The following is a 13,668-nucleotide window of genomic DNA, read 5'->3' on the forward strand; positions in this document are numbered from 1 at the left end:
AGCTAAATTTTACGTGTGTGTGATTTTGAAGATATTGTTTGATAATTTCCACATCCTGTTGGATCACCTTTCTTTGGAATGGGCATATAAATGGATCTCTTCCAGTTGGTTGGCCAGGAAGCTGTCTTCCAAATTTCTTGCCATAGATGAGTGAGACCTCCAGTGCTACATCTGTTTATAGAAACATGTAAATAGGTATTCCGTCAACTCCTGGAGCCTTGATTTTTGTCATTCATTTCAGTGAAGCTTGGACTTCTTCCTTTTGTACCATCTGTTCTTGATCATACGCTACTTTCTGAAATGGTTAAAGGTCAATCCGTTGTTTTCGGTACCTGTAAAACATTGCTGTCGAGTTGATTCGGACTCATAGCGACCATGAAGGACAGAGTAGAACTGCCCCATTGGGTTTCCCAAGAACACCTGGTGGATATGAACTGCCGACCTTTTGGTTAGCAGCCGTAGCTCAAACCACTATGCACCCAGGGTTTCCCTTTTTTGTACAGTGGCTGTATATTCCTTCCATCTTCTTTTGATGCTTTGTGCATTATTCAAATTTTCCCTGTAGAATTCTTCATTATTGCAACATGAGGCTTGAATTTTTTCTTCAGTTCTTTCAGCTTGAGAAATGCCGAGCATGTTCTTCCCTTTTGGTTTTTTAACGCCAGGTGTTTGCACATGTTGTTATAATACTTTACTTTGTCTTCTCAAACTGCCCTTTGAAATCTTCTGTTCACCTCTTTTATATCATCATTTCTTCCATTCCCTTTAGCTACTTGATGTTCAAGAGCAAATTTCAGAGTTTCTTCTGACATCCATTTTGGTCTTTTCTTTCTTTCCTATCTTTTTAATGACCTCTTGCTTTCTTCATGTATGATGTCCTTGATGTCATTCCACAACTTGCCTGGTGGTCAGTCATCAGTGCTCAAGTTGTCAAATCTATTCTTGAGATGGCCTCTAAATTCAGGTGTGATATACTCAAGATCATACTTTGGCTCTCCTGGACTTGTTTTAATTTTCTTCAACCTCAACTTGCATATGAGAAATTGATGATCTGTTCCATAGTTGGCCCCTAGCCTTGTTCTGCCTGATCATATTGAACTTCTCCATCATCTCTTTCCACAGACGTAGTCGTTTTGATTCCCGTGTATTCCTTCTGGTGAGGTTCATGTGTATAGTCACCATTTATGTTGTTGAAAAAAGACATTTACAATGAAGAAGTCGTTGGTCTTGCAAAATTCTATCATGTGACCTCCAGAGTTGTTTCTATCACCAAGGACATATTTCCCAACTACCAATTCTTCATTTCCAACTTTTGCCTTCCGATTACCAGTAATTATCAATGTATCTTGATTGCATGTGAGATCAATTTCAGACTGCAGAAGTTGGTAGAAATCTTTAATTTCCTTGTCTTTGGCATTAGTAGTTGGTGCATAAATTTGAATAACATTGTAATAACTGATCTTCCTTTTAAACGTATGGATATTATCCTATCACTGGCAACCTTATACTTTAGGATAGATCTTGAAATGTTCTTTTTGACAATGAACGTGATGCCATTCCCCTTCAATTTGTCAGTCCCAGCATAGTAGACTATATGTTTGTCCTATTCGAAATGACTAACAGCAGTCCGTTTCAGCTCACTAATGCCTAGGATATTGATCTTTATGTGGTCCATTTTATTTTTGAAGAATTCCAATTTTCCTAGATTCATACTTCATACATTCCATGTTCTGATTATTAATGAATATTTGCAGCTGTTTCTTCTCATTTTGAGTGTGCCACTTGAGCAAATGAAGGTTCCAAAAGCTTGACTCCATTCAAGTTATTAAGGTTGACTCTACTTTGAGGAGGTAGCTCTTCCCCAGTTGTCTTTTGGGTGCCTTCCAACTTGAGGGGCTCATCTTCTGGCACTATACCAGACAATGTTCCCGTGCTATTTATAAGGTTTTCATTGGCCAATTTTTTCAGAAGTAGACCACCAGATCCTTCTTCCTAGTCTGTCTTAGCATGTAAGCTCCACTGAAACCTGTCCACTGTGAGTGACCCTGCTAGTATTTGAAATACCAGTTGCATAACTTCCAGCATCACAGCAACACACATTCCACCACACTACAACAAACTATCAGATGCGTGGAGCACATTAAACTAAAAATGATGAAATAATTAAATGCACTTGAGTGACTTGGGAAGGAGAATGTAGAGAGAGATTGTAAATTTTTTGAGTAAATGAAAGAATAGATTAAGTGTGGTATGAGCAGGTCTCTCTTTGAAGACTAGGGCAACGGCAAGAGGGACTTAAGTAGAAACTCATTTCATTTCAGCATGTAGGGAGTCCCTGCTATCTGCACTCCTGGAACTGTGATATGGTTCCTGCCCTAGAACAGTCCACAGTGGATAGAAATTTTATACGAAAATGACACCATTGCCCTATGGCGAATCCAAACAGAAAAGTGTACAGCAGAGGGACAGTAAAATTTTGGAACCATGGAGAATTAATCTGTTTTTCTCTTTCTGGAATTTTAAAAGGTTATTTCAGGATATTTCTTAGGACAAAAAAAGTCCATGTATTGTTCTATTAAGTTATGATTTCCAAATAATATTTGTAAGAAAACATTCATGCTTAAGTAGGAGATTGCCAGAAGGAAATATAACTTTATTCTCCTACTGACAGAAGATTTACCAAAGTCATCTACCATGAGCACAACCGTATCCACTTACAGAAGAGGCTGGAGTCATAACTATGTTCTATTGAAAACAAGGCTTCCATTTTCTGCATTTCTTTTTATAATGTGATGAAAATCACCCCACAATTCTCTCCAATGTATTTGATACCTGTAGTAAGTTCCTGCAGATCTGAGAAGTTTCCACAGCTTCAGGCATGAGAACAGGAGGAGAGAAAGTGTGCCATACTCTATAAGTAAGGTACACATGGGCTTACAAAGATATGGTGAAGCCCATGTGAAATTGTGTGCTATATATTAAAGTAAGTAAGCATTTATGCTTACTTACTTACTTTAATATATACTGTGCATGCTTTGCTTACTGTAAGCCCATGTGTACTTGCTTACTGCTCAATACACTCCTGTGTGCCAACATGAAGTCAGGGATTGCAAGAGCCCCTCACTCCAGATCAGAGGCAGAGGGGCAACTGTGGGATTTGCATAGGTTCATTTTCTGTTGTTTGTTCTTTCTAATTAAAAAAAGAAAAAAACAACGTTTCGAAGAAGGGTGGAAATAGTGACTGCTAGCACATTAGTTTTTGTTTTCTTTTTGGGATAGTATGATACAAAATAAATCATTCTTTTCCACCTGTCAGTGGGGGACAGGGAATGGAGGCTGTATGCACATGGACATGGGTTTGGATTCTGCCTCTGCCACTTTCTAGCTGTGATTTGTGCAAGTTATTTAAGCTAAACCTCAACTTTTCCATCTCAAAAATGGCTCTAATGAGCATAAAAATAGTTCAGAATTTAAAACATAAAAAAAAAAAAAAGTCCTAGATGGGCCTTCGTAAATCAAACTGTTTAGCAGGCTCAGGTAACTAGGTTATTAAGTGAACGGTTTTATTTTTTTCTAATGCCTTCTACCAGCTGTGCTCTGCTGGAGCCCTTGTTCCCAGCTAGGCAGTAGACTCCCTGAAAGAACTGTTTGTTCCATGCTGTCCCTTCACTTGTGTTACCAAGTCCGTCCTGTTCATATCTAAACATATACCTCAACTCAAAGTCCCCTGTGTGCCCCCAAACCAGAGATTAAGCCATTTAGGGGTGTGTGGTTTCTCTCTCTTTCCCTCCTCCTTTCTTGCTTTTACCCTTCTTGTTTTGGATTATGGAGGGGGGACATAGGGAAAACTGACCTTGGGTTCTCAATTTTTTATGGTCATGGACTTCTTTATGTATTAGATAAAAGCTATGCACCTTCTCGAGAAAAAAAAAAAAAAAGAGAAGACACATAGGACAAACTCACAAAATGTTAAATAGAATTTCAGAGGGTTTATGTTTGCCTAAAGAAATTTAAATTTTTATAGGGAACTGAAATAAGGAAAAACCTGAAGGATCCAAAGGAATGGAATTCAGACATTGTGAAGAGGCAGAGAAAATCTTTTCAGGCACCATCTTTCTAAATCACTCCACATGGCAGCTGGTCCCTTTGCCTAGTTCTAAGGTTGATTTTGATTTAAATATTATGTGGAGAGCTCAGTGGACCCTCCAAGAGTAAATATTAGGCATGGTACCTAGAAGATTGATATGGATTAGAAGTCCACAGTAGCTGGTAGGCACACCCCACATTACAGTGATGACTCTATCACCCAAATGTAAAATTCCAAAGGATGGCAGGGATTGCTGAGGGCTTGGACTATGATGTGGAGGTGACAATTTGTCAGATTTCCAGAGGTCTTTAGAAGGGATGATGGATGGAGAATCTTGTCATTCATAAAGGCCACAGTTTACCAAGAATCCAGGCTGTGAGAAGCTGCTTTCCTTGCATATATAGCACTCAACACTAATAAAAAATGTTTTTAAAAACTATCAGTCTAAACAGATCTTAGCAATGATGGTCCAGCTCTCACATATTGTATCTAAGTAACTTTAAGCCTGGAGCAATTAACTGTCTGAAACCTAAGACCTTGACCACAAGGCCAGGACACACTCCACTACCTCATGCCTCAGGCATTTGCAATATGCTATTTCAGAACTCAAAATACAGAAAGAACTGATTAAAAATGAGATGATAAAATCATAGATGTAAGAATAATTTGTGGCTGTACTTTATTGGTTTATATTTTATTTATGATTTCTTAAATTATTTTTTATAATCACTAAGGAGCATCATGAAAAATGGAGAAAAAATTGAAGTTGTCAGGGATTTCATTTTACTTGAATCCACAACCAACACCCATGGAAGCAGCAATCGAGAAACCAAATGATGCATTGCTTTGGGCAAACCTGCTGCAAAAGATTTCTTTAAAGTGTTAAAAAGCAAAGATGTTGTTTTTCGGACTAAGGTGCACCTGTCCCAAGCCATGGCATTTTCAAACGCATCATATGCGTGTGAAAGCTGGACAGTGAATAAGGAAGACTGAAGAAGAATCGATGTATTTGAATTACAGTATTGGTGAAATATATTGAATATACCATGGACCGCCAGAAGAAGGAGCAAATCTGTCTTGGAAGAAGTATGGCCAGAATGCTCCTTAGAAGCGAAGATGGTAAGACTTCATCTCACTTGCTTTGAACATGTTATCAGGAGGGACCAATCCCTGGAGAAGGACATCACACTTGGTAAAATAGAGGGCCAGTGAAAAAGAGGAAGACCCTCAGTGAGACAGATTGACACAGTGGCTGCAACAATGGGCTTAAGCATACTTATTATTTTGAGGATTGCGAAGGACCTGACATTTCTTTTTGTTATACATAAATAAGGCCGCTATGAGTTGGGAGCAACTTAAAGGCAGCTAACAACAACAAAGGTTCTAAAACATCATTCTTAGCTTCTCAGGTGTTAGAGTAAGTGCTAGAGAAGAAAATAATGCAAGGAAGAGGTGCAGGATGTGTTGGGAAGGGTTTTTTAGATAGGGAAGCCAGGGGAGGTGTGATTGAGAAGGTAGCATTTGGGCAAAGACTCAAAGGAGCCAAGGGAGTTAGGTAGGTTGGTGTCTGGGAAAGAGTTCTAGTTAAAGGGAACATCAAGGGGCTAGGCTACTAGGCTTTTGGAAAGCATCATTCCTGACATGTTTAAAGAGCGGGGAGGAGGCCAGTGTGTCTGGAGGTGAGAGTGGTGGGTGGTTAGGGAAGGCAGATCACATAGGGTCCTGTGGATTATGCTAAGGACTTCAGCTTTTACTACAAATGGAATGAGAAGACTTTGGAGGGCTCTGAACAGAGGAATGACATGATTTAACTCAAGTTTTAACAGGATTGGAATCCCTGGATAGTTCAAATGGTTAATGAACTTGGCTGCTAACCAAAAGTTGGAAGTTCAAGTCCACCCAAGGGTGCCTTAGAAGAAAGACCTGCTGATCTACTTATGAAAATTCAACCACTGAAAACCCTTGGGAACACAGTTCTACTCTGACACACCTGGGATCCCCATGAATCAGAATCTCTGCAAATGATTTGAAAGGATTACATGGAGTCTGCATCCAAAATAAACTGAAGGAGGCAGAGGAGGAAGCCAAAGCTAAGGCAATTATAATTGAGTCCAACTGGTTGACAGTAAATTGCTGAATAAATTGAGAATCAATTAAAGAGTTAATTGTTTAACAAACAGTGTTTTCTTTGCCATAGGACTCCTACAAGTAATTGCAAGAGGATTTGGTTTTTAGATATTTTATTCACTGGAATATTACAAAATGTAAGAGCCCTGGTGGCACAGAGGTTAAGCATTCAGCTACTAACCAAAACGTCAGCAGTTCAAATCCACCAGTCACTCCTTAGAAACCCTAAGGGGCAGTTCTACTCTGTCCTATAGGGCTGCTGTGAGTCAGAAGCAGCTCGAGGGCAGTAAGTTTTTTTTTTTTTTAATTATTATTACAAGATGTAAAATATCCTTTAATCTGAAGCCCCTGAGTCGTTGAAATTTGCCTTTGCTTCCAGAAGTTTGACTCAGTCAGATGCAGGCTTTTGTTGGTGCTTTGCAAACTTGAGCCTTCTGGGCTGCTTTGGAGCTTCCTTGTGTCCAGCTCTCCATGTTGTGACTCCTTGGCTGCCTGTGAGTATTAACCTTGGTGAGATACTTTAAAACATTTATCGCAGTAGCTTGTCTGCAGAAGGCCAAGAAAAAATGCAATTGGGTAATTTCCCAGCAGGAGGCCTGTTGTTTCAAACTGTGAATCATTAATAGCAAATCCTCACAACCTGGGCTTTCTCTTCCAAAAAAGGACAGTAACACCTCTGTATTGCTTACAAGAAAACTGGAAGTCATTAGTTCTTGAGCAACTTGATAACATTTATAGCTATTAGAGAAACATTCATGTGCAAAATATAGGCTTGGCTGCCCAGGGTCACCTCAGTTCTCTGAAAATGAGGCTGGAGCCTCCTTCTCAGCCACAGCTATAACTCTGTGCAGCATTGAGTGTCTTAGTCATCTAGTGCTGCTATAACAGAAACACCACAGATGGATGGCTTTACCAAAGACAAATTTATTTTCTCACAGTCTAGTAGGTTACAAGTCCAAATTCAGGGTGTCGGCTCTAGGGGAAGGCTTTCCCTCTCTGTTGGCTCTGGAGGAAGGTCCTTGTCCTCAATATTCCCTTGGTTGAGGAGCTTCTCAGGCACAGGGATCCTGTGTCCAAAGGGTGCACTGTGCTCCTGGTGCTGCTTTCTTGGTGGTATGAGGCCCCCAACTCTCTGCTTGCTTCCCTTTCCTTTTATCTCTTGAGAGATAAAAGGTGGTGCAGGCCACACCCCAGGGAAACTCCCTTTACCTTGGATCAGGGAGGTGACCTGAGTACGTGTGGTGTTACAATCCCACCTTAATCCTTTTTAGCATAAAATTACAGTCACAAAATGGAGGACAACCACACAATACTGGGAATCATGACCTAACCAAGTTGACACATGTTTTTGGGGGTACACAATTCAATTCCATGACAGCAGGTGACAGCACATGGGTCTCAAATTGAAATAAGAATCAGGGTGCTACTGAGCTATTTGGCTGGCCATTGGAAAGCCCTAGGTGAAATCCATTATTAATATTCTCTAACATCCAAATTTAGGTGATGTCAGGCTGTCTTAGGTCAAGTTTCCTAGAAACAAAGCCTGAAGTGAGGGGGCTGGGATTTTGATCTCTCATATTAGTTAGTCATTGGCTGCCAAGAGAGTAGGGAGACGGGTAGATGGATCTCCTGGTTGTCTCCTATCTAGCTGCCTCCCATCCACAAAGGATAGATCACCAGAAAAAGTTGCAGGTGTAAACCATTAGCCACAGGATTTACAGCAGCTGGGGGATGGGTACAACAGTCGGTAAAGGGGGTCTGATTGGGGTATCAGCAGTGTCTACCACAGGTACCCATTCTGTTTCCCAAGGGGTCTGTTTTTAGCCAATATTTGGCTAACACTGTGAGAAAAATTAGAATTTTAATGATTCTTATAGGGGAGCCTGGAAACCTCAAAATCTTCTAACATTTCAAGGAATGAGTCTGTAAGAGTGCACAGGCTATGGTAAGTTAGGCAGTAGGTGCTCTGAGGGAAGAGAGTGTCACTTCTACCCATGCTTACTTCTTACCCCTAATGGCCATGAAGCTCCCTTCTTATTCAGATGGTGCCTGGATGAGGCTGGTTCCTGGTGCTATTTCTACACAAAGAGGAACAACTATCGTTTGAGAAGCATTTGCTTGTGCTGCGTTTTGTATCAGATGTTATGCAAGTATCAGTTCAGTGACTTTTCACAAAACAACCTTAAAAGTAGACATTATTGTCCCTATGAGCAAGCAACCTCTGTGTGGTTATATGATTTGCTGAAGGCCAGCTAGGTGGTAAGTAAGGAAGAGGAGGTTTGAACAGAGTTTGATTTCAAAGTGGATGTTTCTTCTAATATTCTGTTGGATACACCTAACAAACTGGAAAATAAGGAGACATCCTCTTAGGGTTATTTAGAGAAACAAAAAATCAACATAAGAAGTTGGATTAGAATAAGAATATGCAATTGAAAAGTTTAGGGACATCTAAAACCACAAAGCGATCTGGGTATAATATTGGGGACAAAGTATTGAAGGGTAACTGTAACTGAGAAAGCAGAGGCTTAATCAGTTTTATTTTAAGAAAACCAAAACCAAAAAAAAAAACAACAAACCCAGTGCCGTCAAGTCAATTCTGACTCATAGCAACCCTATAGGACAGAGTAAAACTGCCCCATAGAGTTTCCAAGGAGTGCCTGGCAGATTCGAACTGCCAACCCTTTGGTTAGCAGCCATAGCACTTAAACGCTACACCACCAGGGTTTCCTTATTTGAGGAAAGACTGTGGAAATGAAGGGGTGGGTGAATCTAGGACACAGCACAGTGAAGACCAGGGCACCATTAGTGGGAAGTGTTAACTCAGCACTGGCCATGGGGGAGAGCCATGGTATATACAAGGCACCACATGATCTAGCACTTGCAACTTGGATTCTAGCCCTCTTTAATTTCTTACTCTTACCATATATGCTGGTCTTGTGATTCCTTAAACATGCTTCTGTTTTAGGGCTGTTAGGGATTGAATTGTGTTCCACCAAAATATGTGTTGGAATCCTAACCCCTGTACTTGTGGATGTAATACCATTTGGGGATAGGGCTTTCTTCATTTTGTTAATGAGGCCGTATCAGTGTAGGATGCATCCTAAATCTAACCACTCCTGAGTTATAAGGAGCAACATAGAAACAGAACCAAGTGAGCACAAATGGGGGAAAACAGATGTTATCTGATGATAACCAAGGCAGATGAGTTTACAAGCCCAGGAACTCCAAGGATTGCTGGCCACTAGAAGCTGAAATAGACAAAGAAAGACCTCTCCCTTGAGCCAGACCCTGAATTTGGACTTCTGGACTACTGAACTTTGAGACAATAACTTTCTGTTCTTTAAAACAACCCACTTGTGATATTTCTATTACAGCAGTACTAGGTGACTAAGAGGAGTCCCTGGGTGGTGCAAGTAGTTAAGCACTTGGCAGTTTGAACTCATCCAGGGGACCATCAGAAGACAGGCCTGGCAATCTCCTCTGGAAGGTCACAGCCTTGAAAACCCTAAGGAGCAGCTCTATTCTGCACACATAGGGTCACCATGAATGGGAACACTCTTTCTCCAGCTAGTCTTTTTATGACTGGCTCCTTTATTTCATTCAGGTCCTCTCAAGTGGCGCCTCCTCAAAGAGGCCTTCCCTGACCTCCCCATCTAAAGGAGCCACTCCCTTCCATATCCAATATCCCCTTACTCTGTTTACTTTTCCTTAATAGCACTTTACCATATTGTTTATTTCTTGCTATCGTTTGTAAACTCACTAGAGTGCAAGCGCCAGGAGATGAGGGATTTCTTTCTCTGTTTTGTTCACTATTCTATTTCTAGCTATTGTAATAGTGCCTGGCATTTAGTAGGAGCTTTATAGCAACTTTTTTGTTTGTTTGTTTGAATAAATAAACAAATTTCTATTTCATGATCTTTAGAGATTTTAAATCAGTTGCCATCAAGTCAATTCCGACTCTTGACAACCCCTTGTGTATCAGAGTAGAACTGTGCTCCACAAGGTTTTCAATGGCTGTTTTTTTTTAGAAGTAGGTCATCAGGTCTTTCTTCTGAAGCTCCTCTGGGTAGACTCAAACCTCCAGCTTTTAAGTTAGTGGCTGGGTGCCTTAACTGTTTGTGCTACACAGGGCCTCCTTTAAGACTCTAGATAGATATATTTTCTGATATGAAGTGACATGATTAATCATACCTATCTCTAAAAAAAAAAAAAAAAATTGCCATAAAGTGGATTCCAACTCATAGTGACCCTACAGGACAAAATAGAACTGCCCCATAGAGTATTCAAGGAGTGATTGGTGTATTCAAACTGCCAACCTTTTGGTTAGCAGCCATAGCTCTTAACCACTACATCACCAGGGTTTCCTCTCTATAGGCTGCACAAAATAATGGCTCAAGATTCCTGCTTCCCTCAGTTCTGATCCCATGTCACAAAGCAGGATCTTGACTCACTTAGTTTCCAGGCACCTTGATATTGGGAAGGAATGGTCAAGGATCGTTAGCATGATGATCAATAGAAAAGAATCTACTTCAATGAAAATTCATAAATTGATGTCCAACATATTTGCTTCAGTCTTATGAATATTTTAGTATTAGTCTGTTTAGCTCTGGGAGCTTAACATGGCTGAAAGCCAGACTCTGGGCCAGATCATGGTAAATTTAGAGCACTAACAACACCCTGCAAGGCCTTTGTAGATACCTTGGTCCAAACACTTTATGGTATCACCATTTACATCTTTGTTGCCTACAATTACATCTATGATATAAGTGAAGTAAGATGTTGTGGACCTGTTGAACATTGTGGATTCAATAAGTTTTAGTTTAACAACTCTAAAATAAGGGTCCACAAAGATGAGGATAAAAAGAAACAGTCTGTTTATAGGGCTTAAAACAATTGGTTCACATTTCATGAAAAATTAGCTATTTCTATCCAGGGGTAAACGACTGTAACGTTGTTATTAGCTGCTGTTGAGTTGGCTCTGACTCATACGGACCTCATGTATAAGAGAACAAAATGTTGCCCATTCTTGTTCCATCTTCACGATCATTGGTATGCTTGAGTCCATGGTAACGACAATGATTATAGTAGACAACAAACCAAACCCATTGCCATCAAGTTGATTCTGACTCAGCGACCCTATAAGACAGAGTGTAACTGACCATACTGTTTCCAAGGAACGCCTGTTGGATTCAAACTGTCAACCATTTGGTTAGTAGCCGAGCTCTTAACCACTGTGCCACCAGGAATCCTCCATGATTATAATGTTGTCGTCGTTGTTGTTAGGTGCCGTCGAGTCAGTTCTGACTCATAGCGACCCTATACAGAACAGAGCGGAACACTGCCCGGTCTTGCACCATCCTTACAATTGTTGTTATGCTTGAGGTCATTGCTGCAGCCACTGTGTCAATCCACCTCGTTAAGGGTCTTCCTCTTTTCCGCTGACCCTGTACTTTGCCAAGCATGATGTCCTTCTCCAGGGACTGATCCCTCCTGATAACATGTCCAAAGTATGTAAGGCACAGCCTCACCATCCTTGCTTCTAAGGAGCATTCTGGTTGTACTTCTTCTAAAACAGATTTGTTCATTCTTTTGGCAGTCCGTGGTATATTCAATATTCTTCGCCAGCACCACAATTCAAAGGCATCAATCCTTCTTCAGTCTTCCTTATTCATTGTCCAGCTTTCACATGCATATGATGTGATTGAAAATACCATGGCTTGGGTCAGGAGCACCTTAGTCTTCAAGGTGACATCTTTGCTCTTCAACACTTTAAAGAGGTCCTTTGCAGCAGATTTGCCCAATGCAATACGTTTTTTGATTTCTTGACTGCTCCTCCCACGGCTGTTGATTGTGGTTCCAAGTAAAATGAAATCCATGACAACTTCAATCTTTTCTTCGTTTATCATGATGTTGCTCATTGGTCCAGCTGTGAGGATTTTTGGTTTCTTTATGCTGAGGTGTAATCCATACTGAAGGCTGTGGCCATTGATCTTCATTAGTAAGTGCTTCAAGTCCTTTTCACTTTCAGCAAGCAAGGTTGTGTCATCTGCATAATGCAGGTTGTTAATGAGTCTTCCTCCAATCCTCATGCCCTGTTCTTCAAAAAGAATTAGTCGATGTTCAACCATTTCAAAAGGTGGCATATGATCAAGAACCGCTGGTACTGAAGGAAGAAGTCCAAGCTGCTCTGAAGGCATTGGCAAAAAACAAGGCTCCAGGAATTAATGGAATATCAATTGAGATGTTTCAACAAACAGATGCAGCACTGGAGGTGCACACTCGTCTATGCCAAGAAATATGGAAGACAGCTTCCTGGTCAACTGACTGGAAGAGATCCATATTTACACCTATTCCCAAAAAAGGTGATCCAACCAAATGTGGAAATTATAGGACAATATCAATATCACATTCAAGCAAAATTTTGCTGAAGATCATTCAAAAACGGCTGCAGCAGTATTTCGACAGAGAGGTGCCAGAAATTCAGGCTGGTTTCAGAAGAGGACTTGGAACCAGGGATATCATTGCGGATGTCAGTGGATCCTGGCTGAAAGCAGAGAATACCAGAAGGATGTTTACCTGTGTTTTATTGACTGTGCAAAGGCATTCGACTGTGTGGATCATAACAAATTAAGGATGATTATAATAGGAAGACCTAAATGTGTTACTTCAATTCCATACTTGGTTCCCAGTGGATGGGAGGGAGGGAGAGGAGATCTGATTGCCAGAACTATGTTCAGTATCTAAGCAAATTTTGAGACCTTAAGTATTAAAGTAGTGTTCCTCAGTCAATCCTCTAAATGAAATGTGTAAAATCAGCACAACTAATAACGACAATACACAGATATAATGATTTAATTGCAAGATAACCCTTAAATGTTCTTGAAATATTCCATGCTTTTGGTTACTTTTGACAAACTGGTGAAAGTTATTGTTAGTTCTTTCAGTCTTAGAGTGTAACAAGTTGGAATTTACAATGGATAAAACTTTTCTTGAAAATTAAGATCCTAGATTATTGGGAAATATATGAATTTTTAATATAATTTTTTGTTATCCTAGAAATTCATTATCAAACATTATTGAGTTTAGTATTTGTAAATAGCCATCTCGCAGCTTCCTGAGTTCTGTGTATAGAAAGGAAGCATCAGCATAAGAACTATATTTATTTATTTATGATCTGGATTTTTTTTTTTTTTTTTTGCATGTGTAGGTCTCGCTTGCCTTTGATTTCTTAGTGGATAGAGAAAGAATATCCTTCAACTACAGGACACTAAGTAGTTTTAGGATTGAAATGTCAGGGATTTATACCACAGTTCCTTTTTCTTGTATTATTCTTGGTTGAAAAGCAATAGATTACCTAGTCAGTGATCACACTAGAACTTGTGATCATATATGTTGTTGTTAGGTGCCATTGAGTTGGTTCCAACTCATAGTGACCCTGTGTACAACCGAAGGAA

The sequence above is a fragment of the Elephas maximus genome, chromosome 2, assembly GCF_024166365.1.
Source record: "Elephas maximus indicus isolate mEleMax1 chromosome 2, mEleMax1 primary haplotype, whole genome shotgun sequence".
Lineage (NCBI taxonomy): Eukaryota > Metazoa > Chordata > Mammalia > Proboscidea > Elephantidae > Elephas > Elephas maximus.